Source organism: Sapajus apella, unplaced genomic scaffold, assembly GCF_009761245.1.
Source record: "Sapajus apella isolate SASKATOON/1434 unplaced genomic scaffold, GSC_monkey_1.0 scaffold19, whole genome shotgun sequence".
NCBI classification, from domain to species: domain Eukaryota; kingdom Metazoa; phylum Chordata; class Mammalia; order Primates; family Cebidae; genus Sapajus; species Sapajus apella.
In genome coordinates, this window is record NW_022436959.1 from 7,179,197 (window position 1) to 7,202,457 (window position 23,261).

General features: G+C 42.1%; 1 long non-coding RNA gene across 1 annotated transcript; it reads left to right on the forward strand.

Moving 5' to 3' along the window:
• Positions 1-4,022: 4,022 nt before the first annotated feature.
• Positions 4,023-23,038, forward strand: LOC116557408. Its single transcript, XR_004271507.1, has 3 exons — positions 4,023-4,092; positions 15,834-15,991; positions 22,072-23,038. It is a non-coding gene; the product is annotated as an uncharacterized LOC116557408 (long non-coding RNA).
• Positions 23,039-23,261: the final 223 nt, after the last annotated feature.

Sequence of the window (23,261 nt, forward strand, 5' to 3'; positions counted from 1 at the left end):
TCCTTTACTAACCTTGGCCTAAAGATATACAGGTCACCAATCTGATTCTCAAGGTGGGTCATCTCCAGCAGCAGAGACTTGTAGTCCTTAACGAGATGTAACCTTAGAGAGAAAACAGGTAATATAAATTCAGAGAAAGGAGACGCCCTTAAAGAATGAAGAGAGGCTGGGCATGGTGGCTCACACCTGCAACCCCAACATTTTGGAAGGCCGAGATGGGAGGATCACATAAGCCCAGGAGTTTGAGACCAGTCTGGACAATGCAGTGAGACCCCGTCTCTAAGAAAAGTAAAAAAAAAAAAAAAGAAAAAAAGTCAGGTGTGGTGTTACACACTTGTAATCCCAGATACTCAGGAGGCTGAGGTGGGAGCATCACTTGAGCTGTGGAGGTCAAGGCTGCAGTGAGCCAAGATCACGCCACTGCACTCCAGCCTGGGCAACAGAATGAGACCCTGTCTGAAAAGAAAACAAACAAACAAGAACAAAGACAGGCGGTGAACCATGAGAAGATGCATCTATCAAGGGCTACAGCTCTTGCCTTCACCTCCTGATGCACAGAGGGAGTGCAAATAGTTTGTTGACACTGACAAGCTTTTCTACTGATAGATCGAACTAGTTAAATTGACAACAATTCTCCCTTCTTGGTATCAGATATCTATTTACATATCATAATTCTCTTTTGAAATTTCTTGGTCCTCTTTAGAATATCTCTGTCACTGTTTTCCATACTGGCTATGCTTGTGACAATTTCATTTCCCAGCATTGACACTGTGACCGTCCATCCATCTCGGTCACTCCTGCAGTCAGGGAGGACTTAGGCACCTGGTTCAGTCTCCTCCTCTCCTCAAGTAGTATGCTGGTGCTGGAGGATTTCAGTCTCCATGTGGGCACCCTCCCATCAGTCTGGCCTGAACATCTGTTGCCTGCCCCTCCCACAGCCATGACCTTCGCTTGCACTCCAGTCCAGGTGTCCATTCCCCTGGCCTTTCCCTGGGCCCTGTCATCACTTGAAACAACTCCACCTCTGACAGTCAGTAACTCCAGCACTCTTTTTTCACACAACGCATTCTCTTTCCCCATTAACACTTCATTAGAGTATTGTTGGCAAAAATGCAAATATCTCCAAAACTTCTCTCCTCCAGGAAAGCAGTGAGGAAACCAGCAAAAATAGTCAGAATCAACTTTTTCAGAACTCTGTAAATTAACCCAAGGCTTTTAGCAGTCCAGGGAATGTTAATTTCAGAAGAATGGTTGAATCTCAGTAAGAGCAGCAAGCTTAACTTGCTCCCATCACCCACCTCCTCTAGCTCTGTGGTAGCCTTGAAAATCAACAGCCCACAATCACAGTGAAAGCCAACAGCCTGGCAGCCACTGGAGGAGGCACAGTAGCATTAGAGCTCCTTTAAAACCTCATTCCCAGATATCTGTCAGGATTCACCCTCTCTGGGAGTTCCCTGGAAGACTTTAATTGCAAACCAGTCTTTCTTTGACTTGATCTGAAGTTCACCTGGTGCAAAAACCCTTTTCCCTAGGGACATTTATTGAAAACATTAGGAGGCAACTGTTTAATTTCAAGGCTGCTTGAAATCGTGGATACCAGTTGGCAAACAATAGGCTAACCAGAAAGCTTTCAATGAAAAGCCAGGGAATGAGATATTGGTAGGAACTCAACATATTCCTGAGAAGCTAGAAGGCCACATGCCTGCAGAGGGCTGTGCATGAGCCCAGTGCTGTGTGCATGCTTAGGAAAGACCTGAGAAGGCCCTAAGTCCTCACCTCTGTGCAACATATCCATGAAGCTGTGTGCAGGCAGGCAGTGAAGGCTCAAACAGAATTGTCAAGGCCCTGGCTTTGAAGGCATGCCCGGTTTACCCAAAGAGCCCCTTTGCAAAGACTGGGGAACTCACTGGTCCCTGGTATTTAAGGAAATTTCTATCCAGTCATTACCTGACCACTAAGCTAACTGTGCAGAGACGTCAGCCCCCAAACATGACAAAGAATACAGACTTCACAGACTATTTCAGAAAAGTCACTAAACAAACAATAACTAACAGTAACAATGACAAGCCCTGAGGAGGGGGGAGAATCTAATTTCCACAGTTCCCACATTATATTATTTTAAATGTGCAATTTTCAACAAAAAATTATAAGACATTTGAAAAAACAAAACAGTATGGCCAATACACAGGAAAAAAGCAATTAATAGAAACTGTGTCTGTGGAAGCCCAGGACTCAGATGTTCCTTCACATATGCCCACAATGGTGTTTGAGCAAACAGCCACCCATAGCTCAGTCAAGGTGACATAATTAACCATCACACCTTTTTAAAAAATATGAGACTCACATGGCCATAATAAAAACAATCAAGAAATAATAGATGTTGGCATGGATGTGGTAAGAAGGGAACACTTTTACGCTATTGGTGTGAATGTAAACTAGTACAACCACTATGGAAAACAGTGTGGCGTTTCCTTTAAAAACTAAAAATAGATCTACAATTTGGTCTAGCAATTCCACTCCTGGGTATCTACCCCAAGGAAAAGAAGTCATTACACAAAAAAGATACTTCACACACATGTTTATAGCAGCACAATTCAAAATTGCAAAAATGTGGAACCAGCCCAAATGCCCATTAATCAACAAGTGAACAAAGAAAATGTGGTATATGTATATACCATGGAATATGACACAGCCATAAAAAGGAATGAAGTAATGGCATTTTCATCAACCTGGATGGAATTGGAGACCATTATTCTAAGTGAAGTAACTCAGGAATGGAAAACCAAGCATTGCATGTTCTCACTCATAAGTGGGAGTTAAGCTGTGAGGATGCACGGGCTTAAGAATGATACAATGGATGTTGGGGACTTGGGGAAAAAGGTTGGGGGCTGAAGGATAAAAAAATGAGATTCACACCCATTAGGATAGCTATTTTTTTAAAAAAGTATTGATGATGATGGGTAGAAATTAGGACCCTGGTCCTTTGCTTGTGAGAATGTAAAATGGTACAGCTGCTATGGAAAATAGTATGATGTTTTCTCAAAAAGTTAAACGTAGATAAACCATAGAAACTAGCACTTCTGTTCTAGGGGTATGCCCAAAAGAATTGAAAGCAGGGATTCAAACAGATATTTCTACACGAATTTCATAGCAGCTCTATTCTCAATAGGTAAAAGTTGATAATAACCCAATCAACAAATGAATGGATTTTTAAAATGCAGTATATACATAAAATTCGATATCATTCAGCCTTTAAAAGGAACGAAAATTTTATCACAACATTGGTGAACACTGAAGACATCATTCTTGGTGAAATAAACCAGACACCAAAGAGCAAATAATGCATGATGCCACTTACAGAATAGGCAAATCCATAGAGACAGAAAGTAGAATCGAGGTTATAAGGTACTGGAGGAGGGAGGAGTGGACAGCTTTTATTTCATAGGTACAGAGTTTCTAGCTGGGATGATGAAAAGTTCTAGAAATGGTAGTAGTGATTGTTGCACAACATTGTGAATATACTTAATGTCACTGAACTATAGACTGAAAAATAGTTGAGGATGGGTGCAGTGGCTCACAGTTGTAATCTCAACAGTTTAAGAGGCCAAGGCGGGAGGACTGCTTGGGTTCAGGAGGTTGAGACCAGCCTGGACAACATAGTGAGATCCCATCTCTATTAAAAACAAACAACTAAATAAATAAAAATAGTTAAAATGGTAAAGCGTATGTTATTTTACCACAATAAAAAGGGAAAAAAGATCTGAAAATCATATATAAGTAAATGAAATTCATGCTTCTTATTAAAAGTTAAGATGGTTGGTAGTTAACGTATTCACTATTAACACTTTAGTCTGCTAGTCAATGTGTATATGCTTAATTTGTTGTTGCTATTATTTTTAGATTTTGCAAATGAGATCAATAGCATGCCCTGCATCTCTCTGTTCCTGTACATATGTAGCTACAAGGTTTAGTACTAGAATACTTAGAAAGAAAATCCTATTCTTTTTCTTTCTTGTGTTTAGGAATATTGCAGAGAATGAGTCTTCTTTGGTGGTCCAGCCACATCAGTCCTTATACTTCACAGGGTGAGTGGTATGCTAATTGTGATAAACCCAGAAGGATAGTCATGGCAGCAAAGGAGTTGTTGAAATTAAAGCAGGTGTCCCCAGCCTTCTCCTGAGGATACCATTAGTGTAGTGTAAAGTGCTGATAGTATGAGTTGGTAAAGAAAGGCCCAGTAGTGGTAGGGCAGGGGAGAGGTCATGAGAGGGGAAGGGAAGGCGAGGCTAGCACTGGAGAGAAACTAGCTCTGTTTCTCTCCCTCACTGGGAATTCTGTCTCCAGCCAGGAAGTCAGAGAAGAGAGGGGAGGTGGGGCATGGAAGCCATGTTTGTCTTGGATGATAAAGGGGTAAGGTTTAGGTTAACAGTTTGCTCAAAATTGATCCATTACCTAACAATTACTATCTCTGGGCAAGGGAACTAGATGGCTGGATGATGAGGTAAGAAAAGACTTTTGATTCCATGTGCCTTTTACTTTTGTTTTTATACCATTTGACTTCACTGAGCCAAATGTTATGAGAGTTTCCCAAGCTAAGGACTTAGAACTGTGTTTTTCATTGTCTGATATAGAGCATAACAATAGATCTAAACTCAGGGACGCTACCAAGGATCCGAGACGTGGAGGGATCCAAACAGATTATTGGGTCTATACATTGCCTCCACCCATGGCCCGAATTGTATAGACCACAAAAAGCAACATATCACGATAGTTCAACATGTCGTCTCTGGAACAGGCTGCCTAGATTCAAGCTCTGGCCTTGCTGGTCATTATCCATGTTACTCTGGGCAAGTTATTTAATCTTTCTGTGACTCGGTTTCCTCAGTTATAAGTAAAGGATGATTATAATAGTAATAGTACCTCATAGGGCAGTTGTAAATTAATTCATGTTAAGAGCCTAGTACATAAAAGGGTTATGACTATTGTTGTTCTTATTGTTAATGTATATCACTAATTGAAGAAAGGGATCTGGCTTCCTAGTGCTGTCTTTCCCCCCCAACTGCTAATAAATAATAGTAGTAAGAATAGTAATAGCTAACATTTGATGAGCACTTACATGTTCCAGACACAATCTTGAATTATTTTGCATACATTCACATTGAATCTTTTTTTTTTTATTCTGAGCCAGGGTCTGGCTCTATCACCCAGGCTGGAGTGCAGTGACGTGAACACGGCACATCGCAGCATCGACCTCCTGGGCTCAAGCAATCCTCCCATCTCATCCTCCTGAGTAGCTGGGACCACAGGTACACACTACCACACCTGGCTGTTTGTTTTGGTTTTGGTATCAACAGTCTCACTTTATTGCCTAGGCTGGTCTCGACTCCTGGGCTCCAGTGATCCTCCTGCCTTAGCCTCCCAAAGTGCTGGGATTACAGGTGTGAGCCACCACTCCCAGCTCCTCACTGAATCTTCTTCTCCTCATTGAGTCCCATAGAGTAGGAACTATTATTACTTTCATTTTAGAAATGATAAAGCTGAGACTTACAGAGATTCAGTCACTTGCCCATGGTCACAGTGCTACTAAGTAGAGGAATCAGGAATTGAAATCAGATACAGCACCTGAACTTCGACATTGTATTAACAACTCAACAAGCGGAATTATCAGTTCATTTAACAAAAAACAGTTCAAAATGACTCTCCCCAACCCACTGCTGTTTCCTCTGTATTTCCCCATGCAGTTCCACCGTGACATTTTCTACAATTAGCAATAGCAATCGAGTCACTTACGGCTCTTTTTAAAACCATAAACATCATTATTTTGCTAAATGTTAATAATATTTAAAGCTCTCTCTTCTCTCAACCCAGTAGCACAAGCACACCAACCCCACTAAAACCTAAAGCGCAAAACATTCAGGTCAAACTCTTTAGCGTTAAAAAGTTTGGTTGCATCGTCAAGGATTGGTGTTTTCCAATGAAAATACACCTTCCAGGAAGGAGGGTGTTACAGACTGAGTGTTTTTGTCCCCCTCACATTTCTAGGGGAAAGCCCTCACCCCCAAGGTGATGGTATTGGGAAGTGGGCCTCTGGGAGTTCATTAGGTTTAGATTGGGTCTTGAGACTGAGGCCCCCATGATGGGATCACTGTCCTTGAGACAGCAGCTTCCTCTCCCCACTGGGTGAGGACATAGCAAGGAGGTAGCTGTCTGGAGGCTGGGATGTTGGCCCTCACCAGGAACTGAATCAGCCAGCACCTTGATCTCAGACTTCTCAGCCTCCAGACCTATAGAGATATAAATTTCTGTTGTTTCAGCCACCCAGTCTATGGTATTTTGGTATAGCAGCACAGCAGACTAAATAGAGGGGCTCCCTGAAGATAATTTTTTTTTTTTTTTTTTTTTTTTTTTTTGCAATGGAGTCTTGCTCTGTCGCCTTGGCTGGAGTGCAGTGGCACAATCTCAGCTCACTGCAACCTTTGCTTCCCATATTCAATTCATTCTGTCACCTCAGCCTCTCAAGTAGCTGGGATTACCAGCATGTGCCACCACACCCAGCTAATTTGTGTATTTTTAGTAGAGATGGGGCTTTACCATGTTGGCCAGGGTGATCTTGAACACCTGAACTCAAGTAATCTACCCACCTCTGACTCCCAAAGTGCTGCGATTATAGGTGTGAGCCACAATGCCCAGCCAAAATTCTTTGATATTTAAGGAAAAGTTGACTTTTATAAAAATAGCAAAGAGCCAGGCAGTGTTGCAATAAAGGAGGAAGGCAAGTGGCCTGCCTCTACCATTTCATGTCATGCAGCAGGACACAGCTGGGGACACCAACCCCCTCAAGTGGTACAGATATTTCCAGAGAGCTCACTTATGACTAAAAGTGCTGGTGATGACACAGTCACAGTTCATATCACTCTACCATGTTTTTTGTGTGAAGCCCAGAATGGATGTCACAGATCCTGCCACCGTTGCGATCCCCTCAGGGGATGTGAGGGTGACGATTGGTTCCGAGTCATGGGAGAACCTGTGTATTGGACATCAGTTGCAAAGAGAAAAAGTGACTACACAGGGATGACCAACTTGTAGTGGCTTCCCTGCTCACAGCTTCTGGAGACATATGCTGAGTGGTGTTTACTGCCCATTAGCTCAGACGCCTCTGAGAGATTCTGCCTAAACTAGTATAAATCTCTTATTTGAGTAGCAAGTATTTACCCGTGAATATGTATCAGGAGAAAGGAAATGCTGGTGTGTGTTTCTGAAAAGAGAGATCAGCAAAAGGCCAAAAAGTTCAAAATGTAGCCTCATGTCTACCAGAGCACAGCTGACAGACATGCCACACACACTCCTTCCTGGGCCCTTGGCAGATATCAGTAATCAATCATTATAGTTATCACTGCTGAGGCTGTCTGTGACTGCAGAAATTCTTCCAGATCAGGACTCCAGGGAGCCACTGACCCATCCTTCAGACTTGGCTCTCCTACAGAAATTTTGCCAAATTTGGCCTAGTTTCACCAATTAGTTAGGGATACCATACTAAGTATTTTTAGCTGTATTCTCTCTTCTGCCTCCTGCCACCTTGCCTTAAGTTCCAGCTCTCTTTTCTCAGGGAACCCTTTAAACGCTTCACTCTGTGTGACCTTCCATGGTCCAAAAAATTCTCAAAGATAAACTTGCCTAAGAGTGCTGTCATAGTTAGGGATGACATTAAGTACAGGCATACCTCAGAGACATTGCAGGTTTGATTCCGGATCACCGCAACAAAGTAAATAATGTAACAAAGCAACTCACAGCATTTTTTGGTTTCCCAGTGCATATGAAAGTTATGTTTACACGATACTGTAGTCTTTTAAGTAGCTGTATTAATGGCATTACGTCTAACATGCATATATGCTTCAGTTTAAAAGTACTTCATTGGTAAAAAAAAAAAAAAATGTTAAGGACAAGCTGAGCCCTCAGCAAGTCTTAATCATTTTGCTGGTAGAAGGTCTTGCCTCACTTTTGATGGCTGTTGACTGATCAGAGTGGTGGTTACTGAAAGTTGAGGTGACTGTGGCAATTTCTTAAAATAAGACAATGATGGACTTAGTGATGAAATCTTTTACAAAATATTTCTCTGTAGCATGCAATGCTGTCTGATAGCATTTTACTTACTCGCAGTAGAACTTTCAAAACTGGGAGTCAATACTCTCCCACCCTGCCACTGCTTTATCAACTAAGTTGATGTAGTATTCTAAATTTTTTGTGTAATTCCAACAATGATACAGCATGTTCACCAGGAGTAGATTCCATCTCAAGAAACCACTTTGTTTGCTCATCCATAAGAAGCAACTCCTCATCCATTTAAATTTGGTCGTGAGACTGCAGCAATCCAGTCACATCTTCAGGTTCCACTTATAATTCTAGCTCTCTTGCTATTCCCACCATATCTGCAGTGACTTCTTCCACTGAAGTCTTGAACTCCTCAAAATCATCCATGAGGGTTAAAGTCAGCTTCTTCCAAAATCCTGTTAATATTGATATTTTGGCTTCCTCCCATGAATCACAAATGTTCTTAATGGCATCTAAAATGGTGAATCCTTCCTAGAAGATTTTCAATTTACTTTGCCCAAATCCATCAAAGGAATCACTATCTATGACAGCTATACTCATATGAAATGTATTTCTTATATAATTAGACTTGAAAGTCAGAATTACTCCTCGATCCATAGGCTGCAGAAGAGATGTTGTGTGAGTAGGCAGGAAAATAACATTAATCTCCTCGTACATCTCCATCAGAGCTTTCGGGTGACCAGGTGCATCATCAATGAGCAGTCATGTTTTGCAAGGAATCTTTTTTTTTCTGAGCTGTAAGTCTCAACAGTGGGCATAAACTATTCATTAATCCATGCTGTAAACAGATGTGCTGCCACCCAGGCTTTGCTGTTCCATTTCTAGAGCACAGGCAGAGTAGACTTAGCATAATTCTTAAGGGCCTTGGGATTTTTGTAATGGTAAATGAACATTGGCTTCAATTTAAAGTCACCAGCTGCATTAACCCCTAACAAAAGAGTCAGGCTGTCCTTTGAAGATCTGAAGCCAGGCCTTGACTTCTCTTCTGTAACTAAGAAAGTTCCAGATGGCATCTTTCAATAGAAGGCTGTTTTATCTACACTGACAATCTGTTGTTTAGTGTCAACACTTTTATCAATTATCTTGGGCTAGATCTTCTGTATAACGAGCTGCAATTTCTATATTGGCATTTGCTGCTTTACTTTGCACTTCTATGTGGTGGAGGCAACTTCTTTCCTTAAACCTCATGATTCAACATCTGCTAGCTTCCACCACCTTTTCTTCTGCAACTTTCTCACTTCTCTCAGTCCTTACAGAATTGAAGGGAGACAGGGCCTTGCTCTGGACAAGGCACTGGCTTAAGGGAATATTGTGACTGGTTTGGTTTTCTATCCAGACCACTCAGACTTTCTCCATATCAACAGTAGGTTGTTTTGCTTTCTTATCATTCATGTGTTCATTGGAGTAGCACTTTTAGTTTCCTTCAAGAACTTTTCCTTTGCATTCACAACTTAGCCAACTGTTTGGTGCAAGAGGCCTTGCTTTCAGCCCATCTTGGCTTCCCCCATGCCTTCCTCACTAAGCTTAATCATTTCTCCTTTTTGATTGAAAGTAAGAGATGTGGCATGGCATGGTGGCTTAAGCCGGTGAGCCCAGCATTTTGGGAGGCCAAGGTGAGCGGATCATTTGAGGTCAGAAGTTCAAGACCAGCCTGGCCAACATGGTGAAATTCTGTCTCTCCTAAAATACAAAAATTAACCGGGTGTGGTGGTGCATGCCTATAGTCTTAGTTACTTGGGAGGCTGAGGAACGAGAATTGCTTCAACCTGGGAGACGGAGGTTGCCGTGTTGCAGTGAGCCAAGATTGCACCACTGTACTACAGCCTGGGCCTCAGAACAAGACTCCATCTCAAAAACAACACAAAACAAGAGGTGTGTCACTTTTCCTTTCACTTGAATATTTAAAGACCATTGTATTGTTATTAATTGTCCTAATTTCAATATTGTTGTGCCTCAGGAAATAGGGAGGCCCAGAGTAAGGAAGAGATGAAGAACAGCTAGTCGGAGGAGTAGTTCGAACGCATGCATTTACTAGGTTCTCCATCTCATGTGGCTCCCCAAAGCAATAAAACAGTAACGTCAAAAATCACTGATCAGCCGAGCATGGTGGCTCACGCCTGTAACCATAGCACTTTGGAAGGCTGAGATGGGCAGATCACCTGAGGTAGGGAGTTTGAGACCAGCCTGACCAACATGGAGAAACCCCATCTCTACTAAAAATACAAAACTAGCCAGGCATGGTGGTGCATGCCCGTAATCCCAGCTACTCAGAGGCTGAGGAAGGAGAATCACTTGGACTCAGGAGGCAAAGGTGAGCCGAGATCGCGCCATGGCACCCCAGCTTGGGCGACAAGAGTGAAACTCCATCTCAAAAAAAAAAAAAAAAACACTGATTATAGATCACCATAATAAATATAAAAATAATGAAAAACTTTGAAGTATTGTGGGAATTACCAAAATGTGACACAGGGACATGAAATGAACACAAGCTGTTGAAAACATAGCACCAATAGACTTGCCTGATGCCAAGTTGCCACAAACCTTCAATTTGTAAAAAAAAAAAAAAAAAAAAAAAGGCAGTATCTAGGACATGCAATAAAGCAAAATGCAATAAAACAAGGTATGCCTGTATATCAAAGAACTGGTTTAGCCCAGGTGTTGATCAACGAGAATTGTTCTTTGCCTATAAACTGTCGTGAAGACAGCCCTGCACACAGAGCATGTTACCTTGGGGAAGTGTGGCAGCCAGCCAGAGAGTTGGCATTTGCTGGCAGCATTCGGAAGATATGCTGACTTGTATATTTGACTAAAAACAGAACTGTCTCTAAATGCTAAAGGACTTTGAGTTGTGTGACTGCTTCGTCTGCATTTATGGACTCCATGCTGACAGTGTCCAGCACATGCTTTGTCCTTAAGAAAGGCATGGGCCAGGGTGTCCTCTCCTGGCCCATAAGGACACCTTTGTTCTCAACCCTCCTCCACTTCAACCCTCTGGAGTTCTCTACAACTAAGCCTTCTTCACTTTGGTCCATTTTTTGTACTAAAACATACCCCCCAAAAAGTGGTTTTTTGGAGGCTTGTGCAGTTCCTTCTCAGCATGTAGGGTCAGCAAGGGCTATTCTTTATCCCTGTCGGTCGGAAAGAAAAATAATAAAGGAAAAGCCTCTAGCTAGCCAGTGTTGCTTATATATGCCCCTTGAATGAAATGTGAGTATCTTAGAACTGTTTCTCAATGTGTGTTCCTGGATCTCTGCCTACATTTAGTCCCCCAATTTGATTCCAGGACACTCCCACAAGACCTATAGAACGGGAACGTTTAGCTAAAAAGACCAAGACTCTAATTTTTAAAATAAGGTTTGCAAACTTGAGGTTTAGGAGCATTTGGTCATTCTGCCCAAAGACTTGGCCTTCCCTTGAACAGATTTTTCTTTTTCTTTTTTTTTGGAACAGATTTCTTACAATGAAATCTTGAAAATTCAAAACATTAGCTTTCTTGGTAACAACTTCATAGTGAAATTAATCACAGACAAAACAGATATGAGATAAAGAAGTAAATACTGGCCCAAATATCACTAAATACAAGGCTGTTTGCTGGTTACAGTCCTGCAGGACAAATGATTCATTTGCTTCTGTGTCATTCAATCCAGTCATCATTGATTATTCCTATTGATAGAAAATCAAGGATAGATGACACGGCAGAAGAGATAATCAAGGATGTTTTACACTGAGCTGTGGAATGCACTCAAGGTCACAGTGCAACTCAGGGACTTGGTCTCACTTTGTCCCTGGCTTTGGCCCGTTTTCAGATTCTCACAAGCTCAGCAGATAGGAAGGCGTCATGCAAGAGCCAGTCCTGCTCAACCCAGATCTATTTATGGTGAGTCCCTGTGTCTGACATCTTTTAATGTTTTCTTTGCAGGTATCAGAATTAAAATGCCAGAATCCAAATGGCCTTCAGTTGATACAACTATATTCCAGATTGAAATATGAGTTTTGAGGTTTTATTTTGGGAATTAGGTAGTGAGGTTAAAAACTATGGACTATGCTAAAAACCCTCAATAAGCTAGGTATTGATGGAACGTATCTCAATATAATAAAAGCTATTTATGACAAACCAACAACCAATATCATACTGAATGGGCAAAAACTGGAAGCATTCCCCTTGAAATGTGGTACCAGACAAGGATGCCCTCTCTCACCACTGCTATTCAATATAGCATTAGAAGTTCTAGCCAGAGCAATCAGGCAAGAAAGAGAAATAAAGAGCATTCAAATAGGAAAGGAGGAAGTCAAATTGTCTCTATTTGCAGACAACATGATTGTATATCTAGAAGACCCCATCGTCTCAGCCCCAAACCTCCTGAAACTGATAAGCAAGTTCAGCAAAGTCTCAGGATACAAAATCAATGTGCAAAAATCACATGCATTCCTATACACCAATAACAGACTTAAAGAGAGCCAAATCAAGAACAAACTGCCATTCACAATTGCCACAAAGAGAATAAAATACCTAGGAATACAACTAACAAGGAATGTAAAGGACCTCTTCAAGGAGAACTACAAACCACTGCTCAACGAAATAAGAGAGGACACAAACAGATGGAGAAACATTCCATGTTCATGGTTAGGAAGAATCAATATCGTGAAAATGGCCATACTGCCCAAAGTAATTTACAGATTCAATGCTATCCCCATCAAACTACCAATGACCTTCTTCGCAGAACTGGAAAAAAACACCTTAAACTTCATATGGAACCAAAAGAGAGCTCGCATAGCCAAGTCAATTCTAAGCAAAAAGAACAAAGCGGGGGGCATCACACTACCGGGCTTCAAACTATACTACAAGGCTACAGTAATCAAAACAGCATGGTACTGGTACCAAAACAGAGATACAGACCAATGGAACAGAACAGAGGTCTCGGAGGCAACACAACATATCTACAACCATCTGATCTTTGACAAACTAGACAAAAACAAGCAATGGGGAAAGGATTCCCTGTTCAATAAATGGTGTTGGGAAAGCTGGCTAGCCATGTGCAGAAAGCAGAAACTGGACCCCTTCCTGACACCTTACACTAAAATTAACTCCAGATGGATTAAAGACTTAAACATAAGACCTAACACCATAAAAACCCTAGAAGAAAATCTAGGCAAAACCATTCAGGACGTAGGTGTAGGCAAGGACTTCATGACCAAAACACCAAAAGCATTGACAACAAAAGCCAAAATAGACAAATGGGACCTAATCAAACTCCACAGCTTCTGCACAGCAAAAGAAACAATCATTAGAGTGAATCGGCAACCAACAGATTGCGAAAAAATTTTTGCAGTTTACCCATCTGACAAAGGGCTGATATCCAGAATTTACAAAGAACTAAAACAGATTTACAAGAAAAAAACTAACAAGCCCATTCAAAAGTGGGCAAAGGATATGAACAGACACTTTACAAAAGAAGACATACGTGAGGCCAACAAACATATGAAAAAATGCTCATCATCACTGGTCATCAGAGAAATGCAAATCAAAACCACATTGAGATACCATCTCACGCCAATTAGAATGGCGATCATTAAAAAATCTGGAGACAGCAGATGCTGGAGAGGATGTGGAGAAATAGGAACACTTTTACACTGTTGGTGGGAGTGTAAATTAGTTCAACCATTGTGGAAGACAGTGTGGCGATTCCTCAAGGACCTAGAAATAGAAATTCCATTTGACCCAGCAATCCCATTACTGGGTGTATATCCAAAGGATTACAAATCGTTCTACTATAAGGACACGTGCACACGAATGTTCATTGCAGCACTGTTTACAGTAGCAAAGACCTGGAACCAACCCAAATGCCCATCGACGATAGACTGGATAGGGAAAATGTGGCACATATACACCATGAAATATTATGCAGCCATCAAAAACGATGAGTTTGGGTCCTTTGTAGGGACACGGATGAACCTGGAAACCATCATTCTCAGCAAACTGACAGAAGAGCAGAAGATCAAACACCGCATGTTCTCACTCATAGGCGGGTGTTGAACAATGAGAACACATGGACACAGGGAGGGGAGCACTACACACTGGGGTCAGTTGGGGGGAAATAGGGGAGGGACGGTAGGGGGGTGGGAAGCTGGGGAGAGATAGCAAGGGGAGAAATGCCAGATGTAGGTGATGGGGAGGAAGGCAGCAAATCACACTGCCACGTGTGTTCCTATGCAACAATTTTGCATGTTCTTCACAGGTACCCCAAAACCTAAAATGCAATAAAATAAATAAATGGGGGAAAAAAAAAACTATGGACTTTGGACTCAGACAAACTGAGTTCAAATTCATACTTTGATGGTTAACAACTGGGGACCTTGACCAAGTGATTTGTCTTCTCTGAGCTTCAAATTTCTCTTACTTTAAGTGGCTCTAATACATTCAACTTCATAGAGTTCCTAAGAGGATTGAAGAAAATAATGTACATGGAAGCACCAAGCACAGTTCCTAGCACGCAGTATACCCTTAGTAAATGTTAGTGTCCTTCTAGTTAAGAAGCTGAGTAAATTTCCAATGCTTAACATTATCTCTTCTAGCTAAAGTAAGTTAATAATTGACTGTCAAAACCAGGTCACAGAAGAGCTAGGAAAGAGTAACAGCGTCGTCCTTCAGCTCAGTGTTTTAAGGCAGAGTTTTGAAAATTTATGACAAGTACATATTATGGACATTAAAAAAAAAGATTTAACACCAAAAAATGGGAATTACATTATCTCAGAGAAAGAAAACTGACGATATGCACACTCACACACTCACACACAGACACACTGACACATGCACCACATTATTTTCATTTTTCTCATTGCCTACAAATCAGACCAGCTTGGACTTGGTCCTGTTGGGAGGCACTGTTCTAGAAGTAACACTGAATCTGTCTTCTCTGGCCATACAACACCAGGAGTCAGGGCATCTAGCAACCTTCCTCGGGACGCAGGAAGAGAGGTGTCACAGACCACTGGCACACCTGCATCTCCGTGAAACTGGCATGGCAGCAGTCACAAATTCGAACCACCCTGTCCTAGATTTCTCAGGGTATACAGAGAACCAGCTACTCTTTCCATTTCACTTGTGAAAAAACTAAGACATAAAGAGGTTAAAGGATTTTTCTAATTTACATTGATTCAGTGGTGAAAATAGGACAAGAAAGCATATTTTTATATGGGACCACTGTTCAAAGATTTGAGGGCTATCTACCCAGACACCTATGCACTCCGCAGGCAAGATAAACAGAACAAGTAGGGCAACTATAAATTTGCTGGTATCAATCGCCACAACAAAAATAGCACTTATGCCCTTTTTTATTCCCAAGAAAATGTGTCTTCTATAAGCCAATTATTTAAAGAAACGTTAACATGTGAGTGATTTTTTTTTATTTTTTATTTTTTTGAGATGGAGTCTTGCTCTGTCACCAGGCTGGAGTGCAGTGGCGCAATCTCGGCTCACTGCAACCTCCGCCTCCTGGGTTCAAGTGATTCTTCCACCTCAGCCTCCCGAGTAGCTGGGACCACAGGCGCGCGCCACCACGCCTGACTAATTTTTTTGTATTTTTAGTAGAGACGGGGTTTCACCGTGTTGGCCAGGATGGTCTCGATCTCTTGACCTCGTGATCCGCCCACCTCGGCCTCCCAAAGTGCTGGGATTACAGGCATGAGCCACCGCGCCCGGCCGATTTTTTTTTTTTTTTTTAAAGATAAAAACATGAAGACCAGGTGCGGTGACTCACGCCTGTAATCCCAGCGCTTTGGTAGGAGTGAAGTGGAGGAAGAGGTACCTTGAAACTACAGAGGCCCCGAGGGGAAAAGTGACTTGATTGACAAAAATTCGATTCTGGTCTTTGTTCTGCCAAAGGTTCGTTGTGAGATGGGAACAAGTTTCACCCTTACCATCTCAATCTGATGTTGAAACCATGGTGCTTCACATTCTAAGGACTGCTGTCACCAACATGCTAGCTCAAATGCAAAGCGAAATGCTTTGAATTCATGTAAAGAAAGGTTTTGTAGTGAGTCAAAGCCTTGTCGTTGACAAATAGTTATAGGCCAAGCTACATTTGGGAGTGATGATATTTTCTGCTGCTGGTGTCTGTCCTTTAAGAGTCAGGTGAGCACTGCAGGTGGAGATGAGAGACAAGTTTCAGCTGCTCAAAAATGTCTCTTTCCCCCATCGACAGGTGCCAGGGCCTGCAATTCCCACCATCTGTCTCATCTTTGGGTTAAGACAGTGCCTTCATTCATTTGTTCATCCATGTGTTTAACCAACGGTTATTAATCTAAGCCCCTGCTGCGTACCAGGCAGGTACCAGGTGTACAGTGGCACAGTGCCTTCATGAAACCTATCATCTACTGAGGGACATGTTTGTACTTTCTAGTAAAATCTATGAAGGAAAAGAGAATAGCAGAGGGCTCAATTGGGGAAAGAGACTTGGAAGCTGTCGCTGAAGGTTGGGAAGGAGTTAATAGAGTATTGAGTGGAGGAGAGGCTTTCTGGGCAGTGGCAGCAGCATTGGCTAGAGGCCAAGGCTGAGGGCAGTGAAGAGCTTGGGGAATTCCAGGAAATGCCCTTGAGGCTGAAACAAAGAATGTGAGAGGATAAGTTGTAGGAAATAAATTGGAGATTTTACCAGGGTTTGTATCTGCAGAAAGTGTTTTTACCATAAGAATGTTGCCTTCCATGTGACATATGCAGCCACTGGATAACTTGGTAGCAATGATTGCCTCAAGACAGCTGGTCTCAGCCAGTGAGTGACAAAGAGTAGATCTGAGGTGGGCAGAAGGAGAAGGGAGGGGACACTGGGAAGGAGCTCTGTCCCATCTGGAGGGCCAAGGGCCGGGGTGAACACTGGTGCAGCAAGGGGTGGGAAGCCTGATGGGGTGTGAGCCCCCTAAGGCTGAGTCACTTCCTAGATTGGGACTTACTGAGGCTGCCTAAGCAACCACACACTCCATGGGACCTGCTTCCGAAATGGAAGTATAGCCATGGCATCTTGAAGCTGACCAGGGAGATAGTCTAGTCCAAGTTGCTCAGTTTACAGGTTATGATTCTGTGGCCTAATTCAGGTGAAGTGAAAGCCACAGCTGGTTGTAGTGAGCTTTGAAGGCTGTTTCCCAACTCTCATGCACCATGCCATCTCCTCATTGATGGTGAGCATCTCCATGTAGTCAGAATCAGCTCTCAGGGGCAACTGGGTCATATATGGAGATAGTAGGTACCCAAGAAACACTTATCAAAATAATGTATTCTCCGTATCAGTTTTCTTCAGTTTCTTTTCAAGTGTATACAGATTGAAGACTGAACCAGATCACTACAGACCCACACTCATACGAACTTGTGATTCATCAACATTCTTCCTAGAAATTGCCATTTTACCAGTTAAAAACAATATTTTAGATTGAGAATATTTAAGAACATGAAATACACAAATTGCATCATTATACCCATCAAAGACATTGACTAGGATCTGAAATTGGTTTCTAAAAACTTAATAAACTATAGGCATTGAGATCTACAGTATGTTCATTTAAGGGGTGGGAGAAAATTTGGAGCTAGGTGAAGGGGCAAATAATGGATTATTTCACTTCTAGGAAAGATTATATTGAAGAAAAACCTAAAATTAGTACTTTTGATGTCATAACAACAGAGATAATAGATAACAAGTGAATCGTAGGAATTAGTAAAATTTTGGCTCTGAACATATCTTTTTTTTTTTTTTTTTTTTTTTGAGACACAGTCTCGCTCTGTCACCCAGGCCAGAGTGCAGTGGCATGATCTCGGCTCACTGCAACCTCTGCCTCCCGGGTTCAAGCAATTCTTCTGCCTCAGCCTCCCAAGCAGGTGGGGCTACAGGCATACACCAACATGCCCAGCTTATTTTTGTATTTTTAGTAGAGACGGGGTTTCACCACATCAGTCAGGCTGGCCTTGAACTCCTCACCTCGTGATCCACCTGCCTCAGCCTCCCAAAGTGCTAGGATTACAGGCAGGAGCCACTGAGCCAGGCCAAACATGTTTTTTTAGAAGTATAAGGGACACCAGAATTTATTAACATACAGTGCATGCGTGCGTGTGTGTGTGTACCCCTGACACATGAGAACAGTGCTGTTTCCATGGCAACGGGGGAAAGTGTGTCTTGCTATGAAGCAATCTTCTTAGATTCAGACACACTTATAAAGATCATGTGCTGGAAGCTGTGAGGGATATATTTGATTCTAATATTCTCTGAGATGAGGCAGGCTATTCTCCCTGCCTCCCCCAGCCATTCTCCTATGCTGAACCTCCAAACTGAGCTTTCAGTGCATGTTTTTCAACTGTTTTCTCACATCCAGCCTACTGACAGCCTCCGTCACTGTACCATCTACTGTATCCATTGGGGTTTCTCAAACCTGGCAGTAGACTTATTGTCATTGATCCTGAAGCACTGACTCTGTCTGTGTGAGTGTGTGCGCGCGCATGCATGTGAGTGCATGTGCATGTGTGTGTGTAGGAGGAGGAGGAAGAGGAAGAGGGAAACGAAGCATCAGCATAGAATTTTAAAATGTGAGAAAATTGACTTGATATCCAAGGTTTTTATAGTAGTGATCCTTGGTCTGTAATGTCTGACTTCCTTTTGAGATGGTTAAAAAGTAAGAGTTTTAGTTTTCAGCCCTCTATTTTTTCTCCTGGACACGAAGTTCGCAAACTGTTCCCTTTCTTCTGATCTCGTTTTTGGGTGTAGACAAAGTTCAACATAACAGGAAATGTTCCTTTGCTTTAAGTGAGCAGTTGATTTCTCAGGCTCTGTCCAGATAGGGGTGATTGTGCCTGGGCTTTTTCTCAAAGACATGTCATGTGATTTCTAGCAGTGGCTCCCAATTGAACTTTTATCGTTGTTAATAATCCTCACAAATAATTATAATGTGGTTTACTTATTTTATTTTCTTGCCTGTTAATGGCTAGAACTTTGAAATACAGTGATCCTGATGAATAAGAATGCCTCAACTATTAGGCAAAAAACACAATTACTTTTGTACCAACCTAATATTTAATCATATTTTGAAGAGTCTAAGCTTAGGCATTTACCCATAGTAGTTTTCTCAGAGGAAACTTTCATCATATGCTTTCTTAATCAGGAATCTGATAATGACTGCACAATTAGCCACCAGGCAAGAAGGAAGGTATAGATCTTCTAAGTGATCTCCTGATACTCAGAACTTAATCCAATACCACAGTCCACTTTTAAGAGTGAGCTCCACTGAGGAGAATGTTCCCTTAATATACAATCATCAATCCTGTAGCTGATTAGAAAGCGAGATCTTCATTCAACTGTGAACATTAATGATGGTGTGCACCTCAATAAAGAACAATGTCAGGCTGAATTTAAAGACTATAAACTGAGTATACAAAGGAGCATGAGACAGTAACGGAGTCTTGGCCCATAACAGTCAAGCAGGAAATATTGTTGGTGCTCATCTTCCGCCCACACCCACCCATGATAAAGGAACAAATGATGATCCACCAAGTCTTAGCAGCAAGACACTTCTTGTGCTATATACAGAGAAGGTAAAAAACACCAAGCCAATGACAACTGCCTGTGTACAACTCATCTTCCTTTAAAGAGATGGTAACTAAGTTCATCTAGCCACTTTGTTTTCCACATTTGCATCGAATAGATGAAGCCTAAGAAGAAAAATGCCATTTTTCTAGGCTTCTCACAATCATAAAGGGTCTGTAGGCATAGGGATCGGGAATGGTTAATTAATACTTACATTATTTTGCTTCCTTTTCTCCTGTTATTTGTATTTTCCAACGGAGTAAAACAGGGTTCAGCTTGGAAAACAAAGAAGCAATAGTTCTTAAAATACTGTTAACTCTGTCTGTGGACTGTACGCACAGCACAGTCACAAGGGCAAAGTCATAAATGATGTGGCTTTGTTCACGAGGCTTGCTTTATTTTCATAAATACATTAAATTGCATAAAATAAGGAACAACAACAGAAATGTATTACATTTTCTTGTTTTCTTATTGTCATGATTTCTGTTGGATCTAAGTATAGTTCTTTCCTAGCTAGCACTAACTATCAGCATTCTAAGTCACCATTCATGAAATCCTATGTTCTGTTCCTCTATTATGAAATCAGTTTTCTTTACACCAGATTTCAGTTGATTTAGTGACTTGGTAGACTTGCAGTGTGGCTCTACATTCAAAATACCCACAGAATCTGACCTCTGCCGCCGCCTGGCCTGAGCCAGCCTCATCTCTCCCCTAGACCACTGCAGTGGCCTCTGGCCTGGCCTCCCTGACTCCATCCCTGCCCCATTACAGTTCATGCTCAAAATCGCATTCAGAGTGGTTCTTTAAACACAAAAACCAGAACAGGTCATTCCTCTGCTCAGAGCCCTGCCAGGCACTCCATTTCACTCAGAGTCTTCACAGTGAAGTGGGGGACTGCCATAACTGGGACCTCCCCATGCTGTGACCACATCTCGTATGGCTGTCTCTTCCTTACAGTTCTAGCCACATTACCTTCTTGCTGTTCTCTTAACATGCCAGGCACTCCCTCTTCCCTCTGTCTGTAATGCTCTTCTCTATATATGGACATAGTTACTTCCCTCATTTCTTTCAATTTTTGTGTTGGAATACCATCTTCTCAACAAGACCTGTCTTGGCTGCTTTACCCTGTCTACCCTCAATCCGGCATTCCTGGTCCCCTTTACTATACTGTAAGTTTTCTTTCTTCCATACAGCATGTCACTTACTAATATACCATGTGATTTTCTTAAATATATCCTGTTTCTTTTCTGCCTGTTCCAGTGGAATGTAAGCTCCAGGAAAGCAGAGAGCTTTGTTCACTGATGTACTCCCAAAAACAAAACAGAAGCTGGCATTTAGTGAGCACTCAGGAAATACTGAAATATTTGTTGAATGAACGAATGCATCACCAGTGTGTAGAGGTATTCCTGGCCCACAGTAGGCTCTTAGTACTTGTTGAATGTCTCTCCCTGGGGGACGAACAGGACTAAGTGTGAAAGAGACCCAGGCCACATAGCATAGTGATTCAGAAGACTGCAGGCTCTGTCTGAGCTGGAGTGGCTATGTCCTACCGGTATGACCTAGACTGTTTACTTAACCTCTCTGAACCTTGGTTTTCTCATCTGCAAACTAGGGGTGATGAGTACCTCCGTTTCAAGGTGATTATGAGAATTAAATGTGATAATTTGGATACTAAGTCTGGTGAATGCTCAATAAATTCGAGCTATTATTATGAATATTATGACATCTTGTTCTTTTTTTTTTTTTTTTTTTTTAGACAGAGTCTTGCTCTGTCACCAGGTTGGAGTGTAGTGGTGCAATCTTGGCTCGCTGCAACCTCCACCTTCCAGGTTCAAGTGATTTTCCTGTCTCAGCTTCCCAAGTAGCTGGGACTACAGGCACACGCCACCATGCCCAGCTAATTTTTGTATTTTTAGTAGAGACGGGGTGTCATCATGTTGGCCAGGATGGTCTCGATCTCTTGACCTAGTGATCCGCCTGCCTCAGCCTCCCAAAGTGCTGGGATTACAGGCGTGAGCCACAGCACCTGGCCACATCTTATTCCTTTACCTCTTTTTTTCAGGGATATAACGTCTATGCCTGTTCTTACTCTTCAGGATTATTGGGGGAAATATATACAACACTGTAAATGAAAAACACTTTGTAAATCATATACCACTCTCTGGATGCTGGGGATCAGCTGAACATGTAAGAGGTGCCCCATGGACACCATTGATTCATTACTCTGGGAAGTCTACATGCAGTGGGAGAACAGTTCCAAGTTCTAAAAAAGAAAATTACACTGGCTCTAATCAACAGCTGAGATCCCTTCTGAGATGCCCCTTCCCCACGGAATCATGGAGGCGGGAGGAGGGCCAGGCTGTATTTCAAAGCCCCCCTCCTTCTCTTCCCTCTTTCTCCCTAGGCTGCCAGAACCTTTGCTTGTAGTGCAAGCACAAGCATATTGCTGGAAGTGAAATTTGCAGTCTGCTCTATCAGATGGTTTCTGCGCATGGGCTGTTACTATGTTCAAAGCATTAAACTGCCTAGAAGTGGATTATTTACAGAGCTTCTCTCTTCCCAGAGCTGCTGATAGGTGGCAATTCAGCCTCTTCGCCCTAATGCACACTTTCTCACTTTCCACCGAGACTCTTTGTTTGCTGACAGCATCTGGCTATCCTGGGTACTTGCCTCAGCTGGCTCAGTTCTCTCCAATCCCTAGAAGAAACAGCCCTCACCTACATGCCAGAGATGAAATAAGATTTCAGCTCAAAGCTAGCAACCTTTCTCTGAAGTGGTGTCACACCCAGACAGAGAAATAAATGTGTTGTTTCTTCTTAGATAATGAGAAGTCAGTCTTTCAGGCAGACTTTTGACACAGGGAGGATCAAGGTTTGACTACCTTTGAGTAATCCTTGCAGAGAAAACAGCACCTAATTGGACATAGGAAGAAAGGAACCAGCTGCTACTGTCATGATTATTTAAACACCCATCCACAGTCAAAAACGCTGCATTGTTTCATTACAAGTGAAATTTGATTGCCGCTACATTTCTTGCTGGCCTCCCATCTATGCAAATTGGGGAGAAAGAAATTCATAAGGCACCAGAACCCATTTGCCTTCTAAATGTACTGTTTGCATATAGACATCAGCAGCCTGAATAAATCCTTGTGAGAAATGTCAAACCAACATCACTGGCTATTTTTCTGTTTTTCTCCCTGAAAATATCGTTTTTAACACGTTCACAAAGGCAAGCTAGATTCTGTGTTATCGATGTTTTAGTAAAAGACGAGTGGGGTGGTGGGTCAGTAGTGGGCATCAGACATTAATGAAAACCATTTTGGGAGAGTTCAATTTATAAAAGATTAAAATAATTCATCAACTTGCAAAAAATTGTTCTAACCCTCCCCGCTAACAGTCAATGTTTGTGCTGGGGGGCTGAGTATTATACAATAATTTATACAGCAGTTTATAGTTCCCAAAACGTTTCTGCCTTGGGTCTATCAGAGGACACTCCCAAGGACGCCATGAGTGAGCCTTATCCTCATCCCACAGATGAGAAAGCCGGATCTTAGAAAGATGGGGACTTTTTATTGTCACAAAACATGTCCCACCC